At 46.7% G+C, this 15,092-nt stretch overlaps 1 protein-coding gene across 1 annotated transcript in view; it reads right to left on the bottom strand.

The window, feature by feature from the left end:
- Window positions 1–15,092, bottom strand: part of LOC120920161 (extracellular calcium-sensing receptor-like) — a 122,665-nt gene that overhangs the window by 34,386 nt on the left and 73,187 nt on the right. The gene's annotated exons all lie outside the window — the stretch shown is intronic.

Raw genomic sequence — 15,092 nt, 5'->3', positions numbered from 1 at the left:
CCGGGCTCCTCCCATAAATTCAGGCCAGCATACTGGCCTTGTTACTTGTTGGTACCTTGGCTTTGCTAAGCATTATGTCTTCCCAAAGAAGAGACTCTGGGAGAAGGAAAAAAGCATCGCCGGCAGAGACAGGAGGCTCTAGCCGTACCTGCGTGGTACCCTCATCTCCTGTAATACCTGAAGTATTTATACAGGATGAGCCATTACCTCTATCAGGAGTTGCAGCTTCTCCTGTGGTGCTGGTGCCTGTATATGTCACTAAAGACACTTTGGCAACAGCCCTAAGCAATTTTGAAGGGATAATCACTGCGTTAATCGCAAAGTCCTCAGAAAAGGACAAAAAGCGAAGCAGATCTCCTCCTGTTGTATTAGATCTCCTTACAGAAAGATCTGAGAAGGATGAGGCCCCATCAAGGGATGAGGACTCGGAGGGATCAGAGCTATCAGAGGAACCTTTTTCTGCATCCCAGGTGCTAAAATTACAGGTGCAATATTATACTGAAGCAGTGCGCTTCACATTCAGATTACCCTCTAAGGAGTTAACTGAATCACCTGTCTCCTCTCTGGGCTCATTAAACTCCCCACAGGCTGCTTGTGCCTTTCCAATTCATCCTTTATTGGAGAATCTGATTTACACAGACTGGAAAAACCCAGATAAGCATTTAGCTCCTCCTAGGAAGTTTGAAGTGCTTTATCCTATGGAGGAAAAGTTTACCAAGAAGTGGAGTCTGCCTTCTGTGGATGCAGCGATTTCTTCTGTAAACAAACGCCTAACTTGTCCGGTGGACAACGCCCAGGTATTTAAAGATCCTTCTGAAAAAAGGTTGGAATCTTTACTAAAATCATCCTTCCTCCTGGCAGGCGCAGTGTCCCAACCTGCTGTGGCAGCGGTGGGTATGTGTTAGGTCTTGAAGAACCAGGTGAAACAGGGAATGAAAGATCTGACTGCTGAACAGATCACATTTTGAGAGAATATGCCTAGGGCCTTATGTTTTACAGTAGATGCCATTAGAGATTCTATCCAACAGGCATTTTGCCTAATTCTGCAGCTGGTGCTGATGCACAGAATTTTTTTGGCTAAAGCATTGGTCAGCAGATGCTCCATGCAAGAAGCTTTTGCCCAGCTTCCCCTTCCAATGGCGAACACCTCTTTGGGGGAGATTTGGAGAAATATATCCAAAAGTTATTGAGTGGTAAAAAGGCCTTTTTACCAGAGAAGAAGAAAAACAAGCGTCCTTGTTTTAAGCGTTCTCTCTCCCAGGCTCCTGGTAGATCTAGCTCCAGCCAGTGGCGATGGCATTTTCGGCCAGCTACAAAAGCGAAGGAAGACCAAGCCCAGAAAAACAAGAAGCAATGGGGTTCAAAGGCTAACAAGCAAAACCCCAAAGCCTCTTCATGAAGAGGCGCCCCCGCTCGGCCGACTGGGGGGACGACTTCGGCAGTTTACAGCGGATTTGGCAGACAGAAATCCAGGACAAGTGGGTAGTATCCACAGTATCCATAGGATACAAACTGGAATTTCGAGAAATCCCATCTTCTCAATTCCGAAGCTCAAGACTCTCAAAGGATCCACTAAAAAAGAGTGTCCTTTTTCAAAGGATTGGATCACTTGCTGTCCCAAGGAGTGATCACAGAAGTATCCCTGAAGGAGCAAGGTTCAGGTTTTTATTCAAACCTCTTTGTGATTCCAAAACCAAACGGAGACGTCAGACCCATCCTGGATCTAAGATCTCTAAATCAGTTTCTGAACATTCGCCATTTCCGAATGGAAACTATTCGATCAGTGGTCGCCCCCCTACAAGGCTGAAAATTCATGGCATCGATAGACATAAAAGATTTATAAGGTTTGCGGTAGAACATCACCACTTCCAGTTTGTGGCTCTGACATTTGGGGTGGCTACCGCCCCTGGGTATTTACAAAGGTACTAGCCCCTCTGTTGGCAAATCTGAGGGTACAGGGTATAGCAGTAACAGCCTATCTAGACGATCTACTTGTGATAGATCAGTCAGTTGCAGGATGAGATCACGCTGTGCTTACCACAATAAAATACCTGTAACAGGACAAAAATCCTCTCTACAAGCCCAAAAAAGGGTAGAGTGATCATAGACACAGCCCAAGGCAGGGTATTCCTGCCAGAACCAAAGATCAAGTCGCTAAAGGACCTGATCCACAAGGTCAAGGCAAAGAAAAAGCCATCTATTCGCCTTTGCATGAGGCTACTACTAGGGAAGATGGTGGCCTCCTTCGAGGCTATCCCTTACGCCCAGTTTCACTCAAGACTACTTCAAGGCAGTATCTTAGCCGCCTGTAACAGGAAGATCCAAGCTCTGGATCTACCCATGCGCCTCTATCCACAAGTGTGCCAAAGCTTCAGTTGGTGGTTAAAAACCAAGAACTTGTGGAAAGGAAGATCCTTTCTCCCAGTCACCTGGAAGGTGATGTCTATGGATGCCAGCCTAAAGGGCTGGGGAGCAGTGTTAGAAGAAGCTTAGAAGGACCGAAAGGAACCTGCCCATCAACATATTGGAGTTGCGGGCAGTATACTTAGCCCTGGACACACAGGTTACATGGCCACCAGGTGCGGATTCAATCTGCCAATGCTACTGCAGTAGCTAACATCAATCACCAGGGAGGCACCCGCAGTCAGGGTGCCAAGAAAGAGGTGAATTGGATTTTGTCATGGGCAGAAGAACATTTTCCTTGTCTCTCTGCAATCTTCATTCCAGGGGTAGAAAAACTGGCAAGCGGACTGAGTCGCCAGCAACTACTACCAGGAGAGTGGTCTCTCCACCCCGATATCTTTCAGGCAATATGCCAGAAATGGGGGACCCCAGATGTAGACCTGCTAGCCTCCAGGTGCAACAGGAAGTAGGACAACTTTGTGTCCAGGACGAGAGATCCCCTAGCCTATGGATTGGATGCTATAATATTTCCGTGGAATCAGTTTTCACTGATCTAGTTCAATTTAGAGGGAGATCAGAGTGTAGTTAAACTCTGATCCAAATTGTTATGTGCAAAATAGGGTCTCTGTCTCAGCTTGGCTGTGCTGTAGGCTTATTCTGTTGCGCTGGGGTGTTCTTCCAACCCTGGTGCTGCAGGTGGCAGCAGTGGAGTCAAGGTTTGGGTTCTCTTTCCCAGCAGCCAATCAGGTTTTTTTTTACCTTGCTGTGCATGCTGGGGAGGGGTATTTATGAGGTAGATGCCATTGGTTCTGGGTCTTATTCTTCCAGTGTGGCACCCAACTTCAGGGTGACCACATCACAGCGCCCCGGCGTTATGGCCTACCTGGCCGGGCGTGCGTGCCACGCGGTGTTCCTGGTTCCGGGACCATGTTGGCCCGGAAACAGCGACGGGGACCCAGTGAGCGACTGGGTTCCCACCTTTGAGGATCCCAAGCTGTACTGCTGTTCAGTGGGGAGTCCGTCTGAGGAGCGCCATTGAGAGGCTGGCGATCCAAAAGGGCCTTGACAAACCTCCGGGGATCAAGGTAACCGGACACTGCAGGATTGATCCCCTGTCAGTCGGTACCTGGGCGAAAAGTTGAAGATGATCCAGGCGCAATTTATCTGAGGATTACCTCCGTAACTACCAAATCAGAAGGGCCTGTGGCAGGGGTGTCTCTCTGAAGTTCACCAAGGAGGGTCTGTGGCAGAGACATTTCCTCAAGTCCAAGTTAACCAAGGAGGGTCTGTGGCAGAGACTTTATCCTACAGTTGTTCGAGTAATACTCCGGCTGCCAGTTCAGTGAGAGAGGCCTGTCCGGGTATGCTAAACCCACTCACCTAGGAGTGGCGCAGAGAAGTGTTACACTTGGGAGCAGGACTGTTTCCCTATCAAAGAGCACCTGTTGTGGACATTCCTTTACTTCTACCGAATGCAATATGCATCATCCACCCCTATGAATTCAGGGGAGCCGCGAGGTAAATGTGCCACCCAAAACAACCAGCAGCTCCTCCGGGGGTAGTATTACATATGCATTTCCGCCAAAAGCTCTCTTACAAAGGCTACATTGCAGGATCAAAAAGGAAAGAATTCCTGTAATCTTAGTGGCCCCAAATTGGCCCAGAAGATCCTGGTACGCTGAAATCATAAAGATGGCTGTAGGAAAACCTTGGAAGCTTCTGCTTCGTCACGACCTGCTGTCACAAGGTCCAGTGTTCCATCCTTCCTTACAAGAGCTAAATTTGACGGCTCGGCTACTGAGACCCACATTCTGAAGAAGCGAGGGATCTTGGGTCCAGTGCTTTCTACACTTATTAATGCCAGAAAGCCAGCTTCCAGGCTTATCTACTATAGAGAAGGCATATGTTTCATGGTGTGAAACTAACAAATGGAATCCTCAAAGATATGACATAAGTAGGATTCTCGCCTTTTGCCAGCTAGGAGTGGATATGAAATTATCCCATTAACGGTCAAATATCGGCTCTATCAGTCTATTTTCAAAGACCGCTGGCATCTCATTCCCTAGTTCGGGCTTTCATTCAGGGGGTACTGCGGATCAATCCATCAGTCCAGTCTCCCTTGTGCCCATGGGATCTGAATTTAGTATTGCCAATGTTGCAGAAGCAACCTTTTGAACCTATTCGCCATATTCCGCTGATTCTGATTCAAGAAATTGGCCTTTCTGATTGCGATCTCTTTGGCTAGAAGAGTATATGCATTAGCAGTGCTTTCTTGTAAAAAGCCTTATATATTTTGTCACAAGGACAAGATTGTTCTACGACCCCATTCAACCTTTTTACCAAAGGTGGTGTCAACATTTCATTTGAATCAAGATATTATTTTGCCTTCCTTTTTTCCGAATCCGCAGACAGTGGAGGAAAAGTTATTGCAGTCTCTAGATGTAGTGAGAGCAGTAAAGGCGTATCTGCAGGCAACCGCTGATGTTTTGTTTATTTTGCCAGATGGTCCCAAGAAGGGACAAGCGGCATCAAAATCCATCATTGCGTGGTGCATTCAACAAGTAATTATTCAAGCTTACGGTTTAAGGAACAGGACTCCTACTTCTTCTGTTAAGGCACATTCGACCAGAGTGCTTCATGGGCAGTGCATCACCAGGCTTTGGTAGCTCAAATCTGTAAAGCTGCAACTTGGTCTTCATTCCATACATTCACCAAATTCTATCAAAGAGATGTAAGAGGACATGAGGATTCTGCCTTTGGGCATAGTGTACTGCAGGCAGCAGTCTAGGGCTTCTTGTCCGTTTACGGTGAGCTTGGATATCGGTCTCCTCCTATTCATATTGAGCATTGCTCTGGGACGTCCCATTATGTAATGATTTAAGGCTCTGGGTCCTGTGTAGGGATGAGCCGAACATACCCGGGTTCGGTTCGCACCAGAACGTTCGAACAGACCGCGGGTTCGCACGAACATTTAGAACCCCATTGAAGTCTATGGGACTCGAACGTTCGAATTCAAAAACGCTAATTTTAAAGACCAATATTCAATTTAATGTTGAAAAACGTCTTTCAGAACCCGGGTCTTGCCCCAGGGAACATGTATCAATGGATTTTTTTTTTTTTAAAATGTCCGTTTTTCCGGAGCAGCGTTTTTAATGATGCTTAAAGTGAAAAAAAAAAAGAAAAATTCCTTCAAATATCACACCTGCTGTGTGTCTATAGTAGTGGCACATGTTTAGAAATGTCCCTGCACAACATGAAATTATTATAAGAACAAAGTAATTTAATACTGCTGGCGCACGTGCTGTGTGGCAATAATATCTTGATTATTTTAGGGGTGGGGGGGGGGGGGGGCCATTATTTTTTTGTGAAAGCAAAATTGTAGAAAAAAGGGCACCCCTCAAACATACTGTAATTGGAGCGCAACAAAGAGCCACGTGCAAAGTATTGCATCAAAAATTGTTATTAGGCGCCCCTGTTGCACAGGGGCACAAAAATGTGTCCGTAGGCACAACACAACACTGCAACCCCTCCCAATATCTGTAATTGGAGCGCAACAAGGAACCACGTGCAAAGTATTGCATCAAAAAACTGCACACAAGCAGTAAGAGCGACTGCGTTCAGGTGTTAGTAAACTGCACACACGCAGTAAGAGCGACTGTGTTCAGGTGCTATGTAACAAAACAGACGCAGTCACACCAACTGCGTTCAGGTGTTAGTAAACTGCACGCACGCAGTAGGAGCGACTGCGTTCAGGTGTTAGTAAACTGCACACACGCAGTAAGATCGACTGCGTTCAGGTGCTATATAACAAAATAGTCGCAGTCACACCGACTGCGTTCAGGTGTTAGTAAACTGCACACGCAGTAAGAGCGACTGCGTTCAGGTGCTATGTAACAGCACACACGCAGTGACACCAACTGCGTTTAGTTGCTATTAAACAGCACACACGCAGTAAGAGCGACTGCGTTTCTGTGCAATTCAATAGCCCACTTGCATTAACAGCGACTGCGTTTCTGTGCAAATAAATTGCACACGTGCAGTAACAGGTAATGCGTGTATGTGCAATTAACTAGCACACATTGAATAACACGGAGTACTATGTTTAAGCTAATCCCTAATGCAGGCAATACAACACGTTAGAGCGCTGCATGAAGAACAATCTCCTGCCTGACAGATACTAATAGCAGATCTAGCTGAGCTATACAGTTTATAAATATATTGACAACTCCTAGGGATGTGAATATATTCTCTACAAACTGTAGATTTAACTATACTGACTAGCCTTCCTGCTCTATCTATCTATCTATCTATCTATCTATCTATCTGGTAGAAAAGACACTGGGGCTGATTTACTATTGTCAGTGCGCTGCGCTGGTTCATGCCTTAATTAGTACTCCCGGTGAAGCCTTAATTAGGCGCATGAAGCAGCGTAGCAGCCGGCGCATTGCAAGTAATATGTAAAGCCGCGCTGAACTCCCTATAGAAGTCTATGGGAGAAATCAAAAGTGTTCATTTTAAAGGCTAATATGCAAGTTTTGTCCTAAAAAGTGTTTGGGGACCTCAGTCCTGCCCTAGGGGACATGTTTCAATGTTTTTTTTATTTTTTAAAACGGCCGTTTTTTCGGGAGCAGTGAATTTAATAATGCTTAAAGTGAAACAATAAAAGTGAAATATTCCTTTAAATTTCGTACCTAGGGGGGGTGTAATGTCAGCATGTGAAATAGCACATTTTTCCCGCACTTAGAACTGTCTCTGCACAAAATGACATTCAGAAGGAAAAAAAGTCATTTAAAATTCACACGCGGCTATAATGAATTGTCGGCTCTGACAATTCTGACAGGATTAATTCATAAAACAAAAAAAAAATGTATGGGGGTCCCCCAAATTAAATTACCATGCCCTTCAGGTCTGGAATAGATATTAAGGGGAACCCCGCCATAAAAACAAAAACAAAAAAAAGACGTGCGGTTCCCCGCAAATATCCATACCAGGCCCTTCAGGTCTGGTGTGGATTTTAAGGGGAACTCCACCCCAAATTTAAAAAAAATGGCGTGGAGTCCCCATAAAAATCCACACCAGACCCTTATCCGAGCACGTTGACCTGGCCGGCCGCAGAAAAGAGGGGGGGACAGAGTGCGGCCCCCCCTCTCCTGAACCGCATCAGGCCACATGCCCTCAACATGGGGAGGATGTCCCCATGTTGATGGGGACAAGGGCCTCATCCCCACAACCCTGGCCGGTGGTTGTGGGGGTCTGCGGGCGGGGGGCTTATCAGAATCTGGAAGACCCCTTTAACAAAGGGACCCCCAGATCCTGGCCCCCCTATGTGAAATGGTAATGGGGTACATTGTACCTCTACCATTTCACCCCAAAAAAATCTCAAAAGTTTTAAAAATGATAGTAGCCGGTTTTTGACAAATCTTTTAATAAAATCTCCTTTTCTTCTTTCATTCTGCTTCTTTCTTGGGTCTTCTCGTCCACATCTTGCCCGGTGTCTTCTCCTGTCTTCTCCGTCCGTCTGCCAGCCTTCTCGTCCACCTCTTTTTCTTCCCCGGACTCAGTGCTTGAAATTAAATTAGACGCTCCTGGGACCCGCCCCCCTCTGACGCCACAAGTAAACTCCTTAGAAAGTCATGTGCGTCAGAGGGGGCGGGGTCACAGAGCGTCACACGGCGGGGGAATTCAATTTCAAGCGCGCCGTCCGGAGAAGAAGAAGCCGCCGCACTATGCGGATGAGCTTCCAATTGAAGTTCCCGCCGTGTGACGCTCATGTGACCCCGCCCCCCCACTGACGCACATATACCACACGCGGACTTTCATATGAGTTTACCTGTGGCGTCAGAGGGGGCGGGTCCCAGGAGCGGGAACACGGCGGGATCTTCAATTTCAAGCTCAGCGCCCAGAAGATCAAGAAGATGCGGGACGAGAAGGTCAGCGGACAGAGAAGAAGATGGGAGAAGACGTCGATCAAGATGTGGACGAGAAGACCCAAGAAAGAAGCAGAGGAAGAAACCCGAATGAAAGAAGAAGAAGAAGAAGAAGAAGAAGAAGAAGAAACCGCGGAAAGAAGATTTTATTAAAAGATTTGTCAAAAACCGGCTACTGTCATTTTTCACACTTTTGTCACTTTTTTTGCGTGAAATGGTTAGGGGTACAATGTACCCCATTACCATTTCACATAGGGGGGGACCGGGATCTGGGGGTCCCCTTTGTTAAAGGGGTCTTCCATATTCTGATAAGCCCCCCGCCCGCAGACCCCCACAACCACCGGGCAAGGGTTGTGGGGATGAGGCCCTTGTCCCCATCAACATGGGGACATCCTCCCCCTGTTGAGGGCATGTGGGCTGGTGCAGTTCAGGAGAGGGGGGGGCCCGCACTCTGTCCCCCCCTCTTTTCTGCAGCCGGCCAGGTTAACGTGCTCGTATAAGTGTCTGGTGTAGATTTTTAGGGGGACTCCACGCCATTTTTTTTTTAATTTGGGGTGGAGTTCCCCTTAAAATCCACACCAGACCTGAAGGGCCTGGTATAGATATTTGGGGGGACCCCACGCCATTTTGTTTTGTTTTTACGGCGGGGTTCCCCTTAGTATCCATTCCAGACCTGAAGGGCCTGGTAATTTAATTTGGGGGGACCCCCATACATTTTTTTTTTTTTTGTTTTAATGAGCAATGACTGTATTCTTTATAGCCATGAGTACTTTAAAATTACTTTTTTTTTACTTCAGAAATGACATCTTGTACAGGGACAGTTCTAAGCATGGGAAACATGCGTGTACCCCCCTCCCCCCCCTGTATGAAATTTAAAGGAATATTTCACTTTTATTATTTCACTTTAACCACTTCCATACCGCGCCTATTCTGGCACTTCTCTCCTTCATGTAAAAATTATATTTTGTTCCTGGGAAATTACTCAGGACCCCCAAACATTATATATCATTTTTTAGCAGACACCCTAGGGAATAAAGTGGCGGTCATTTTTTATTTGATTTCCAACGGTATTTGCGCAATAATTTTTCTAACCTAGCAGCAAAAGGGTCGCTGGTTCGAATCCCGCCCGTGACTTCATCTGCCTGGAGTTTGCATGTTCTCCCTGTGCCTGCGTGGGTTTCCTCCCACACTATAAAAACATGCTGTAAATCGGATCCTGTCTAAATAAGCCCTAATATGCAGTAGTATATTTAGGTTTTGTGCTGCCCTAGGCCTGACTACATTTCTGCACCTCATAATAGAAAAATGACCCACCCCTTCCTGTCAAAGCCACACCCTGTTTTTGTATGACCCGCCCAGGAATTTTCACGCACACTAGTTCTGGGGGGGAGGGGGTTACTGGACTCCCTTAATTTGCATAGTTTTTCTCTCACTTCCCGTTTGGCTATGGGGCAGGAAGTGAAGGCAAATCTCCCCAATTGGACACAGATAATACAAAATAAACTGACATGGCCTATAACCCTCCCTCACTCTATCCAAAATTAAAGATAATAAAAAGTGTTGATTATAGTTCTAGTTTAAGCACAAATTTCATAGAGTTTTATTGAGAGGCCTAAGAAAATATAACCATGCCAATAGGCCAGGATACAGTGTTGCTAATATGTATGAATGTGTGTGTTAGGGCCACCCACAAACACCACCCAATGTTAACTAAAAAATTATTAATTTGCAAATAAGTATTATCTGCTCATTTTTTGGGGATGTCTGCACCCCTGATAGTGACAACATTTGTGAGGTGTCTTCACCCTTTCTAATTCAAATTCATTCACTTCCTGTCACATAGCCAAACAGGAAGTGAGGGTAAAACCTTACTAATATCTTTTCTTGGGGACACAGAGATCAATCTAAATAGTTTCCCATTATGTAAATTGCACTCTAGCATTTTGCTGTGTACACCCCAAATTATTAGGGATCTTGGACTTTGGGGTCCATTTACTAAAGGCAAATCCACTTTGCACTACAAGTGGACAAGCAAGGAAGAAAACATAACAACTTTGCTTCTACAGGATTGGATGTTAAAACCATCAGTGCTTCCTCTCTCATTTTCAGCAACTATGCTTGTACTGCAGAGTGGCTTTGCCTTTACTAAACCCCAAACTAAATAATCATTTGGGGCAGGGATCCTCAAACTACGGCCCTCCAGCTGTTGTAGAACTACACATCCCATGAGGCCTTGTAATGCACTGACATTCACAGACATGACTAGGCATGATGGGAATTGTAGTTCCTGAAAAACTGGAGGGCCGTAGTTTGAAGACCCATGATTTGGGGTGTACACAGCAGTGCTGGAGTGCAATTTGCTTAATGGGGACACTAGTTAGATTGACCTGTGTCCCCAAGAAAAGACACTGGTAGGGTTTTAACCTCACTTCCTGTTCAGCTGTGTGACAGGAAGTGAAGCCAATTTTAAGAAAAGGGACACAAAGCTCAACCCAAAAAAAAACACAAGCAGGGGTTCTAACACTCACTTGGCATCCTTCAAACACCCACAATTTGAATAGGATTGCCTTGCGCTAGATTTAAGCACAGTGCTGTAAATCAGCACTTCAAGCCTGTCCACCAATAGCCCAGCCCCCCCCCCCCCCACACAGACCATGTTTGCAGGTTTTCCTTCATCTTGCACATGTGCTTTAAAAGACAGTCTGGACAGCAATTCTTGATAAGAGAAATCCACAAAACATGTCCTGTCAGGGGTACTTGAGGGCTGAGGACCACTGCAGTAAAAAGAATATACTTACCACTTTGTCTTTAAATTCATGGAGAATAAACATGGCAAACATTTCATGATTACACACCAGGAAAGAAGCTTAGACTAAAATCACACCGAATTTGTTAGGCCCAAACCTATTTCAGCTGCAGCTGTCAAAATATGTAGCATGAAAAAGTAACAAAAAACAAACTTCCAACATTTTAAAGTAATTTTTATTGGTCAACAAAACAAGGAAAGCAAAAAAAGACCAAACACACACACACACACACACACACACACACACACACACACAACAAAAATACATTTCAAAAATCAAAATAAACATAGGTTTAACGTCCCAACATCTTCAGAAATTTTTATCAAAATAAGGCAGCAGAGACAAATACATCAAAGTGAACATCATTTAAAAATAAACAAAAACCATTGGCATAATAAAAATAAACATGCAACAAACACATTTCTGTTTAGCAACAGCATTTCTGCCTGCCCCTATGAGGGCAGCTGAGGACTGATCGATCCACGCTTTTTATAACATGTGCTAGTAATGAAGCAATTGAAATCACATGAACAAATTTCAGTCTCTAGTTTGGGTGAGCTTGTAAGTGCTTACACCTGGTAATAACCCAACCAAGCTCTATGAGCATCTAAGTGATTTTCACCTTTTAAAAAGTAAGGAAAATTGTTTCTAAGTGTCTGAGCAGACTCAGTTCATCACACATGTAGGAACAAAGCTGCAATGGCATGAGCTTTTTATTTTTTTCCCCCTGAACTCATGCTTTCCAGCCTGAAGGGGAGGTCTTAGTGAATTATTACGTAACAAAAATAAATAATAAAAATTAAAATGCCCCTGTCCTCCCAGTCAGAAGTGAACACGCACATTTAATAATCTATTTGTGGGGAAAAAAAGGACGACAATTTTGATTGTGAACTACGCCGCATGACCGCGCAATTGTCAGTTAAAACGACGCAGTGCCGAATCACAAAAACTGGCCCGGTCATTGACCAGTAATATGGTCTGGGGCTCAAGTGGTTAAAAATTAACAAAACACTAAAGTTAGCCCAATTTTTGGTGATAATGTGAAAGATGATGTTACACCGAGTAAATAGATACCTAACATGTCACGCTTTAATATTGCAAACACTCATGGAATGGCGCCAAACTTCAGTACTTTAAAATCCCCATAGGCGACCTTTTTTTCAGGTTACCAGTTTATAGTTACAAAGAAGGTCTAGTGCTAAAAGTATTGCTCTCGCTCTAACGCACGCGTCAATACCTCACATGTGTGGTTTGAACGATGTTTACATATGTGGGCGGGACTTGCGTAAGTCCCGCCCACATATGTAAACACCGTTTAAACCACACATGTGAGGTATTGACGCGTGCGTTAGAGCGAGAGTAATACTTTTAGCAATAGACTTTCTCTGTAGCTATAAACTGGTAACCTGAAAAAAAGGTCGCCTATGGGGATTTTAAAGGGGCTGTAGCGGTGTTTTCCGCCAGGGGGGCGACACCCGCGGGCTTCTGCGGTGCCTTCCGCTTCTCCCTGGCTCCTCCGCGGAGCACAGGGCTTGTCTCCGCTGTCTTCTGCCGGAGGGCGCCACCCTCCGGGCTTCTGTGGTGCCTTCCGCTTCTGCCTGTCTCCTCCGGGAGCACAGGGCTTTTCTCTGCTGTGTTCTTCCTTCTCTTCCATTCGATGTTGACACGACGAGGTCTCGCACTGGAATGCCGTCTCAGCAGTGGGCATTGACTTATATAGGGCAATGCCACCATGTGACCTCAACCCATGTGACATCACATTCCCATCATGCCCAGGGAATGTGATGTCACATGGGTTGAGGTAACATGGTGGCATTGCCCTATATAAGTCGAAGCCCGCCGCTCACACGGCATGTCAGCGCGGAACCTCGTCGTGTCAACATCCAATGGAAGAGAAGGGAGAACACAGCGGAAAGAAAGCCCTGTGCTCCCGGAGGAGACAGGCAGAAGGAGGAACAGAGAAGAAAGAAGCGGAAAGAAAGCCCTGGCTCCGCGGGGGAGACAGGCAGAAGAGGGAACATAGAAGACAGCAGAGGAAAGACCGGGGAGTTGGCGCACCCCCGGCAGAAGACGAACAAGACCGGAACCCTGGCGGAAGGCACCGGAAAGACCGGGGGATAGGCGCCATCCCCCGGCAGAAGTCGCCGAAGTCCGGATGCCCCCCTAATAAAAAAGAGCTTAAATGGGGTGGGGGCCCCCGGCGGAAGGCTCCGGAGAGGACCGAGGGATGGCGCCCTCCCCCGGCAGAAATCGCCGAAGCCCAGGGTCCCGGCGGAAGATCGGGAGAGAATAAACCCCCCCTTCGGAAAGAGCTAAAGAAGAAAGGGGGGGCTCCGGAGCTGACTAATAAATTATTTTATTCTGTGTGGTGTTTTTTTTTTTAACTTTACACTTTTCCCCCAGGTGAATGGGTAGAGGTACGATGTACCCCATACTCGTTCACATAGGGTGGGGGGCCGGCATCTGGGGGCCCCCTTATTAAAGGGGGCTCGCAGATTCCGATTAGCCCCCGCCCGCATACCCCGACAACCAATGGCAAGGGTTGTCGGGAAGAGGCTCTTGTCCCTATCGACATGGGGACAAGAGTGCTGTGGGGTGGGGGGGCAGTGCCCCCCTCCCCCACAGCACACACTCCCCCATGTTGAGGGCATGCGGTCTGGTACGGCTCAGGAGGGGGGGGGGTGCTCGCTCGTCCCCACCCCCATTCCTGTCCGGCCAGACTGCGTGCCTGGGATGAGGGCTTGGTTTGGATCTGGGGGGAACCCCGCGCCGATTTTCGGCGCGGGTTTAACCCCTTACGTTCCAGACCAAGCCTAAGAGCCTAATGTACCCCTGGAGGGGGACCCGCGCCGATTTCAAGTTTGAAATTTGGCACGGAGTTCCCCTTCATGGTCAGCGCAGGCTGAAAACCGTTCGGAGATTCCCGTGCGCCGCGTCACGCAGCGCAATCACGGGTACGCCGCTTGGTATTTACCAAGATTTTCTCGGCGTACTGACACGGCGCACGGGAAGCTCCGAAATTTCTCTGTACGCATGCCCAGTATGGAAATGAACCTCCCGAGGTTCAGGCGCACTGTGTAAGCGTACAGGGATCGGTTTCCAAAAAACACTTTCACTTTCAATTCGGCCCGCCAAACACATTCAAACACATGTCACTTCACTTCCCCTGCATCACCCCCCTCCCTTCCCCTGCATCACCCCCCTCCCTCCCCTAATAAACTCTCGCCCGAACCCCCGCAATTTACATTTCAATGTGCCGTGCGCCAGGTCTATAGTGGTGCACAATGCACCCTCTCCTGGGTGCACTGAGCACTTTAGTAACTAGGGAAATACACTGCACAAGCAGCGTATTTCTTTAGTAAATGTCAAAACGGCTGCTACTCCTGCTTTTACTCCATGAGTCATGGAGTAAAGGCTTGGTAAATCAGCCCCATTGTGTCTCTATCTATCTCTCTCTCTCTAACTGTCTGACTGACTTCTCTAATAAAAGCCGGAACACACTACACGAGGCCGCCGTGCAGGCTGCCTTTTATAGTGTGGGGCGTGTACTAATCTCCCTGAGCCATAATTGGCCAAAGCCACCCTGGCTTTGGCCAATTATGGCTCTTCGTTTTTTGCGTGCTGTAATTGGCCAAGCATGCGGGACATACAGCATGCTTGGCCAATCATCAGCGCTCAACGCCGCAGTGAATTATGGGGCGTTTTGCGTCACTCGAATTTGGTGCGAACGACCCATTTTGTTCGAGTTTCGACGAACGATCGAACGACCGATGTTCGAGTCAAACATACATTCGTATCGAATGCGAAGCTCATCCCTAGTCCTGTGGTGTACGATAAAGAAAATAGGATTTTTTATAACAGCTTACCTGTAAAATTATTTTCTTGTAGTACACCACGGGATACAGAGGTCCCCCCTTCTTATGGGAACCATATTGCTTGCTACAAAACAAAGGTA

Source organism: Rana temporaria, chromosome 13 (assembly GCF_905171775.1).
Source record: "Rana temporaria chromosome 13, aRanTem1.1, whole genome shotgun sequence".
Classification (NCBI taxonomy): Eukaryota; Metazoa; Chordata; class Amphibia; order Anura; family Ranidae; genus Rana; species Rana temporaria.
The sequence above is the reverse complement of the archived record's forward strand: the minus strand, read 5'-3'. Positions and strand labels throughout refer to the sequence as shown.